The sequence below is a fragment of the Labrus bergylta genome, chromosome 16 (assembly GCF_963930695.1).
Source record: "Labrus bergylta chromosome 16, fLabBer1.1, whole genome shotgun sequence".
In the NCBI taxonomy this organism is placed as follows: domain Eukaryota; kingdom Metazoa; phylum Chordata; class Actinopteri; order Labriformes; family Labridae; genus Labrus; species Labrus bergylta.
Window position 1 is genome coordinate 1,725,655 of NC_089210.1, and position 8,121 is coordinate 1,733,775.

The 8,121-nt window shown below is 40.8% G+C and overlaps 1 protein-coding gene across 2 annotated transcripts in view; it reads right to left on the reverse strand.

Annotated features, from left to right (window-relative positions):
• Positions 1-7,091, reverse strand: part of LOC110000386 (myosin-9-like) — a 36,101-nt gene extending 29,010 nt beyond the window's left edge. For both annotated transcript variants that reach the window (XM_065964391.1, XM_065964390.1), the window contains exon 1: positions 6,907-7,091. The gene's annotated coding sequence lies outside the window, so the exon portion shown is untranslated. The remainder of the gene's footprint in view (positions 1-6,906) is intronic.
• Positions 7,092-8,121: the final 1,030 nt, after the last annotated feature.

The window sequence follows — 8,121 nt, forward strand, 5'->3', positions numbered from 1 at the left end:
GACACTCCCACAGCTAGGTGTTTGTTCTGCCCTGAGTCTGCCTTCTCACCGTAAACAATAGGACATGGAGCGAAGAAAGTCAGAGTACACCCAAGCCCTTCCAGAGAGGGGGCGTGGTCAGACACAGCTCATTTACATATTTAAAGGTACAGACACAGAAACAGCCTGTTCTGAGCAGGGCTGAAATAGAGGGGTTTATAGACATGATCAAATACAGGATCAGAGTGGATTTAGAACAAGAAACTTCACACACATGTTTAGAGGAGCTCTGACACTTATTTAAACTGAAGAAGAGGAGGAGAATATGTGACCTTTAAGTAATGAGTTGGAGATAAACAATCTCTAAATTCTTGTAACCACTTATCTAATGGTAGACCAACTGAAGACAGCTGACGGGTCACTAAAGTTAATGTAAGATATAGAATTAAAGATTAAGGCACTGGTCTGATAAGCCCTCACTTTCAGGGTCATAAAACAATTCCACATTCAAACAGCTATATGCTTAGATCATTGAATTACCAACAGACTGATTATTTGTCAGAACAGCACCAGTTTGCTCTTTAACTAAAGCCTGCTGATAGTGTTGACCATTAATTGAATACATAGCTGGTTACGTAAGCCTTAAAAACAGACGGTGAAAGAATGCAGAGGAGGGCTCAGATACTTCAATATGTCAGCAACTTATCTATCCTCGGAGCGCTGAACTGGAACGGCTTCGTCTTATTTCAGACCAGGAGAAGAAATCTGCCATAACTAATCCACCTGTGCTCTTATTTTCTCATACCATTCATCCTGCTACCAGACAGCCCTCCCACCTTCAGGGTAATCGAGAGGCGCATTTTTTTTTTTGTAGTTCTATCTAGGTATCACTCGTTATCTTTGCAGGGGAGCCGCCCTTTGAGCAACTCAAGACAAAACAAGGCCCATCTTATTTTCATCTCATCAAACAATGCATCAACAGATGTTTTTTAAGGGAACCAATGTGCTTGTTGGGCAACCTGAACATCTGGCGGGCAGCACAATTTGGACAGACATGGGAATAAAAACAAGTCGATCAATGGGAGACAGGCGGAGTAGAGCCATTACGCAGCATGTTTCAAAGTCCACGGTGCAAAAGTGTCTGCAGTTTCTGTGTCGAGCAAAGTACTAACCACTTCCTTGTGGAGTCGCCCACTAGGTGTGCAGCTCACACACACCCCAGTCAGCCATGAGCAAAGTCTATTTTCTGACATGTACAGTAACACAACTATACTCTGCTATGATCCTCACCTCTAAGGGTTAAGGTTATCACAAAATAAATCAATTTTTTTTTAACTTAGATATAATACGAGTAAAAATCCAACAATATCTGTACCCGTTCTAATACAGCAGCAATAAAAATAGAAGTCCTAGGCACCCAATAATGGATCATTTCTTGCTTTTAACTTCCAAAAACGGCAGACTAACCCCTGCATAATGCCTAATTTATTCAATTAAAACAGTGCTCTCCTTCTTTGGGTTAAAAAAATATGACTGAAGAGTTTTTTTTAGTTTTTTTTTAAAGATTTTTTTTTGGGGCTTTTTGTGCCTTTAATGCAGAGACAGGACAGTGGATAGAGTCAGAAACCAGGGAGAGAGAGCGGGGAATGACATGCGGAAAGGGGCCTACCGCTCGAGACGAGAGTCTTAACACATGGGACGCGCGCCCTAACCATTGTACCACCAGCGCGCCCCATGACTGAAGAGTTGTAGTTCTTTTGACAAATGTTTTTTAAGGTTATGAAATGAAAGGATTTACTTCTTAACTACTAAGTGTTGAGAATGTCCCTTAAATGTCGGCCAACTATAATAACAGAACAAACACTCGAACGCTGAATGGAAAAAAAGGGAAACCAAGTGCTGCCAAGTATCACTTTATACCTAAACTGGAGCTGCAGAGAGAGCGAGAGTGTAGGTCAGTAATCTCTGGTCAAACATTACCTCATCATTTCAACCACAAAAACAGAAATCTGTGTTCCTTTGTGGAGATCAGAAATCTCAACAAGTCCTTTCTGTGTACTGCACAAAGTCGGCCCAAGCAAAACCATTTCCTGGTATTGTGTCGTTCCATTGAAACCTTACAGGTGTGTGCTGTGAGGGGGAGGATGGAGGGAAGGATAGGGTGGTGGCAAAATACACAAGCAGAGGAAAAGAGGCAGGAGAGGGAACATTACGGAAGACATGGAGGGGGAAACAGAGATCACCAACAAAGGTTCCCAGAGGAGAACTGAGAAGACAAGGAAATGTAAGAAACTGCTAAGAAAGGAAATGGGAAACTCGCAGTAGACACATCTGTAAATATATCTTTGAGGCAGGTCAGTCCAACCTAAGGAGGCAGAGAAACTATGTTCTTAAGAATGGAATGAAAGGCCAACATTCAGATAATAAACACACATGCAAACTAGTTTAAACCTCAGCCTAAAGCGGCACACACAAGCTGACGTGAGGCAACACAACAGCTACACAATGAGAAATGGCATGATCAGCTCCGTCATGGTTAGTGGAGAATCTGAACAGTCCCTGCTCTCTGGCTAAAATGTTTTGTCTGCATGAATGAATCTCAGCTGACTTGGTACCAACAACATGCATGACACTTCACTTCCATAAGATCCATTACTTGTGTCAGGTACTACTAGAAACAGCATGAGTAATGCACTTAAGGAAAAACAATTGGCACAGTTTCAAAATCTCAAATCAGAGCTTCCTTTAAAACATTTTCGATATGTTGATTGGTCAAGGGCAGTGCTCAGACTCTGTCTGCACCTTGCCATGTCCCGTTTAGTTTTCCTTTCTCCTAAAGCTTTGCAAATATCTAAACTTGCATATCAGCCGATATACAGTTGGCCACCCTTCTGATAAGAAAAGTTCCACTCTTTCTTTTATTCCAATCATGATGTACGGGATGACTCAGCAGCATTAAAGAAACTTGGAAAAAGCCGAGCTAACGTTAGCAGCATTTCAGCTCACAGTCCCTCCAGGCATCTGTAGGAGTAACACCAATTTGTAGCGTCATGTTTGTATTTCATTATCCCAAATTTAAAACTGGAAAAACTCCACAAAAGTTTTAAAATATTTATAAACCAATGCTCTCTGATAGCAGCACCCATGTGGTTTTCTATGCTAACATGAAAACAATTATATGTTCTTGTATAGTAAGTGTTGGTTGCAATCAGAACTTCTCTAATAGCTGTGTAGACTTCTGTTTGCAAGGAAGAATAAAGTTAATTTGATGTTCAAACTTTCTGTTCAGAAATCTTTAGGTTGCAATAGAGGCACAACCCTGGCATTAAAAGTGGAAACTTATAGCGGCTTAAACAATGTATTTAGTTTTTGACTTCTCCCCTGAACATTATCCAGATTGAATCATTTTCTTGGCAATCAAAAATTGTGAAAAAACTGAAAACAACAAGCCCAAAGCGATCATTTAAAGTCTAATGAAAGCAGTAAATATTCTTATTTAGTGACATTTTAGCACCTACCACGTACATAAGTGACCAACAATGACATTAACAGTTACTGTTTTCCTTTCTATCCATCAACTAATTGTTGCAGCTGTAGCTGAAATACAGAATTTCTTTTTTTTTACTTCAACTAATTTTTTTTATTTTCTGAGTCTTCAAGAGATAATAAGTCCAGTGAATAGTTTATTACCAACATTCATGCAAACACAACGGAGAGATGATTCTTATTTCCTCATGTTTGCTAATAGAATCACGAGATTTCAGATGAGACAACTGGGTGCCAGTCTGAGTCACACTGCTCACTTTTTTTTTGCAACAAAAAACCACCGAGCCTGCTGCAAGTAATCCATCTCAGCCTGCACGACCATCCTTCAATGAAATCCAAACATCCACAGGCATGTTCACTCAGACGGGATCATTCTGAGGAGATTAAAACAGCGTTGCACACCATTTTAGGATGTGTGTGGGTCATTTTTTTGTCCCCCACTACGGTACATAACTCTCTCCAGGGGGGTGGACTTTGCTGACACGCTGATGATGGAATGTAACGAGTTCTGCAGGGGGTCTATAACAGCAGCGACGAAGCAGGCAATAAGTAAGAAGAACAAGACTCCAGAGAGGCTGTTGCACAATGCATTTTCTGGATTTAATTTCATGACTCAAATGCAACAACAGGATATGACAGACCTCATGTCACCCAGAGTGCCTCTTGAACACCAGGTACTGATATGTCTTATAGGAAACACAGTGAAAGAGTGGGACGGTGCATTATCTGGAAAACCATTAGCTGGGATGACTTTAGTTAAAACAAGCTACTCACCCCACAGTGCCTGAGCATCACAAAAACACCCACACTATGATTGGTGGCTATAACCTTTTTATTTGATTGCTGAAACATGACAGCGAGTAAGTGCTGCTCACACTCTCTCTCTCTCTCTGAGACAATTCAAACTCTGAACAAGAAACAGGTCATCCAGTGTGACTTCAAGCAATCATTTTATAGCAAAGGTTCACAGCTTGCAAACACTCAAAACCAGCAGAGCGTGCAAGCATACCAGAGTGTGTTTGATTCGCTGTGTGCAAACACAATGATGTGCCATCTGAAAGAGCAAACATGAATTGTACTGACAGGGCCAAACTCTTACGTAGGTGCTCTGTGACACGGTATAGTTAGGTGTGTGGTTGCTTAAACCTGTCTGAATGAAGACATCAGCTGTAACAAGGGAGTTTGTATTAGGAGTCATGAATCAAATGTAGTTTTCTACGTGTGTGTATTCCCAAACATAAGGGCTGGGCTGCCTTTACCTACATTTAAACGGATACTTGAGGATTCATTTCATCATTAATTTAAGTCTGAAAATCGAGGAAATGCAATGTTTAACAATCTGTGAAGCCTTTCACTTGGCACACTTTATATGAATTTACTTGGCGTGATTCTGGTATATCACATAAAACTGCAATGGAAAAATCATGTTTCCGTGCTGCAACTTGAAGACAAAACATGTAATTTGTCAACGAGCTTCCTTGCGCATTTTATTTCAGGACTCATTCAGCATAAACTGCAGCCAAGTCATATTAAAGAAACACCTCTATGTTCCTTTGTAGGTTTCATTCGCTTAAAAGAGTCAAAATCAAAGTTGGTCACAACCATGTCTTTGAACTGTGTGCATCCTAGGTTTGCAGAAACATAGCAGCCAAACCTCTTGAGAACACGGCGCCCAAAATTCCACATCCAAAACCTGTTCTGTAAATGTTTTAAATAGCCACACTATCTCCTTTATCTGTACCAGATCTGATATTTCGCTTTATGAGAATGAAGAATGTTGTTGGGCAGAAGAATATTTGAAAAATCCATATTATCTATAGCTGTTTGCAGCATTTCTCATAAATCCTAAATAAACCAAGCCATTTTTTTACCACTAAATTGGCAACAATTACTCTGAGGGTAGCTGATAGCTAGCTTGAGTTTTATCTGACTGCAGGAAAATGGTAGGAGTGTGTAAAATGTACACATGCTTGTTTGCATCGATACATTTTTCACATCTATAACGATTTGGATCTTTGTGATTCTTTCATATTGCGATAACATTAGGATTTATTTTGCAGCTTTTACTTTAATGTCAATGTTATTCATTCCATGCTGTGACTTTTCCATCCCTATCCTTTAAATATAATATAGTCCTAAGTAACTTAAGATGTATAAACAAAGAAGAAGCACACAGATTAACTTACAAAAGCTCTATATTACACAAACTTCAATCTTCAAACGGAGGAGAGAAAACTATGATCGAGTTCACTTCATTTGTCTGTCTACTCCCTGTTATATTGAATAGTTTCTGCTGATAATATGTCTACACTCATGCACTTTAACTTAAGACAATATTGTCCATTTACAACATTTACATTTAATCTTTCATATTTAAGACTAGTAATGTTAAGTTAAATCCTGGTTGTATATATTCTCATTCTTAGTTTTGATATTTTTAGTGATTTTTTTACTTTGTATTTAATATTATATTGTGCTTAAATTTGCTAACTTTGTGTTTTTTGCTCATATTGTGTGTTTGGACAACCTGCTGCTGTAACGCCACAATTTCCCAGTTTGGGATCAATAAAGTAATTCTATAAACTGGGATTAATTATCAGTCAAATGTATTCAGTAAAACTCTGAAGCTGCTGGATAGTTAACAAGAGGAGATAAAGTCAGAAAGGCAGATTTTGCACATGACATGTTTTCTGCGGCGGAAAACCACAGCGCCGACTTTTTCCTTTTTTTCTTTTTCTTTTTTTTTTTCAGTCAACCGGTGAACGGTGACGTCATGCCGCGAGCCAGACATATTACTGGCCACACACGGCGTCCGTCCGTTTTTCTGACCGTTGACCAACCGAAAAGTTTAACCCTGCCACAAAATTAATTAAAAATTTCCAGTAACCACGACGAATAAAGGAGTAATTAGAGTCTAAAATAACTTTATCGTCGATTTAAACTCCTAACCGGCCTTTTTTTTTTTCTGCAACTCATTCAAGCGAATCACTTCCTGCCTCTACCGTTTGTGGCTTTCAGCTTTTCAGCCCGCTGCCACAAAGCTGAAGCTGCATTTGTCGACCTTTAAGGAACTAAAAGCTCTCATGAAAGCGAACACAAGTACAAGGGAAGTGGCATAACTGCCCATGAGGGATGTTAGAGTGATGAAAACCTCCGTTTAAATCTGTGAATAAGGGGTCCCGCTCCACCCAGCAGCGCGGTTGCTGAAGTTGAGGTGTTCCATCGAATATTGCTACCCATCGAAATGTGCTACCAGCGGCCGTGCTTCCTGGTTCACTGCACTTGCTGGAGGAGTGACTGGCAATTTGAATGGGTTGGGGAAACGAGGACGAATGGGAAGCATGGCAGACAACAAAAAGAGGTTAAAGTTAGAGATATTACCTGCTTCGGTGGGTGGCTAACAACAACCAGGTGCTTCAGTCAGCGTCGCCTTGAGTTAAACTTCTTTTCCTGTCGACAGCAGTTTCGCAGAGAGTCCGGGCTAAACTACAGTCGCTCGCTTCCTCCCTCTCGTTCTCTCTACTTTAGTCACTCTTTCGAGCTTTTTTTTCTCTCCCCTTCTTCCTTTTGCCCTCCCTCCTCCGCTGCCAGCTTACTGGTTCGCGTAATTTCACTCAGTGCGTAGACAGCAGTAGGCCGGGGTGCGGTCCAGGAAGAGGCCTGTCCCGGAGAGCACGGCCCGCCCCTTTAGCCAATGGCAGCCGCGTTCTGTCAAATTGGACCAATCAAATAGCTCGAGAGGCGGGATCACACGGAGGGGATGACAGTCATGGCTGGAGTGCAGAAAAAACTGAACTTGAAAGAGTTGAGAGGATGGAGGGGAGGAGGGAGGAGGGAGGGGGGAGAGGGGCGCAGATAAAGCTGTGTTTAATGAGAAAGGTATGTGCATACTAAGGATTTTTATGACCATATAAGTACCAGTCACGTTCAGCATGGACTGCATCATCCAGGTTCACCCCCATGTGTCAACAAGGTCTAGTCTGACCTCCGTCTGCCTGAAAACAAGTAGCAGTGATGAGTCCAACTGTTTCACACCCATTTAGAAACTTTTCTGCGCTGTTTTTTTTTTTTTTTGGTTTAAACTTGACTTTTATTATTTTTCATTTCCACTGCCAAACAAAAATATAAATATACAGCTCATGACAGTGGGGTACTTTGAAATATCTCCTTCTTCATCCAGGTGTTTCGGCGTTCTCTCTGTGAAGGGCTTTGTAACTAATCCATTTCTCCCATTTGTTTGTAAATTCTGATTGTTGAATTCTCGGAACATGTGCATGTCGTAAATATCGGCTCATCAATTTCCAGCCATGTGTCTCAAAGAAGGAGGTTCCCTCTTTGCACAATTTCCTGGTGACTGCTTTCTTTGTTGCTGGAGTCAAAATTTTAATCAGATATTTGACCTCACATTGAACAAAATCCCTTGTCAGATCACCTTGATATTACACCACAGTTCCCTTCGGTAATTCATGAGCTAGTGTCGTCTTAAACGTCACCCCAAACATCTTCCCAGTACGTTCCCATTTTCGCACATCCCCAGAAAGAGTGATTTGAATCAATTTCCCCACACAGTCTCCAACACACCTGTTGTGGTTTATG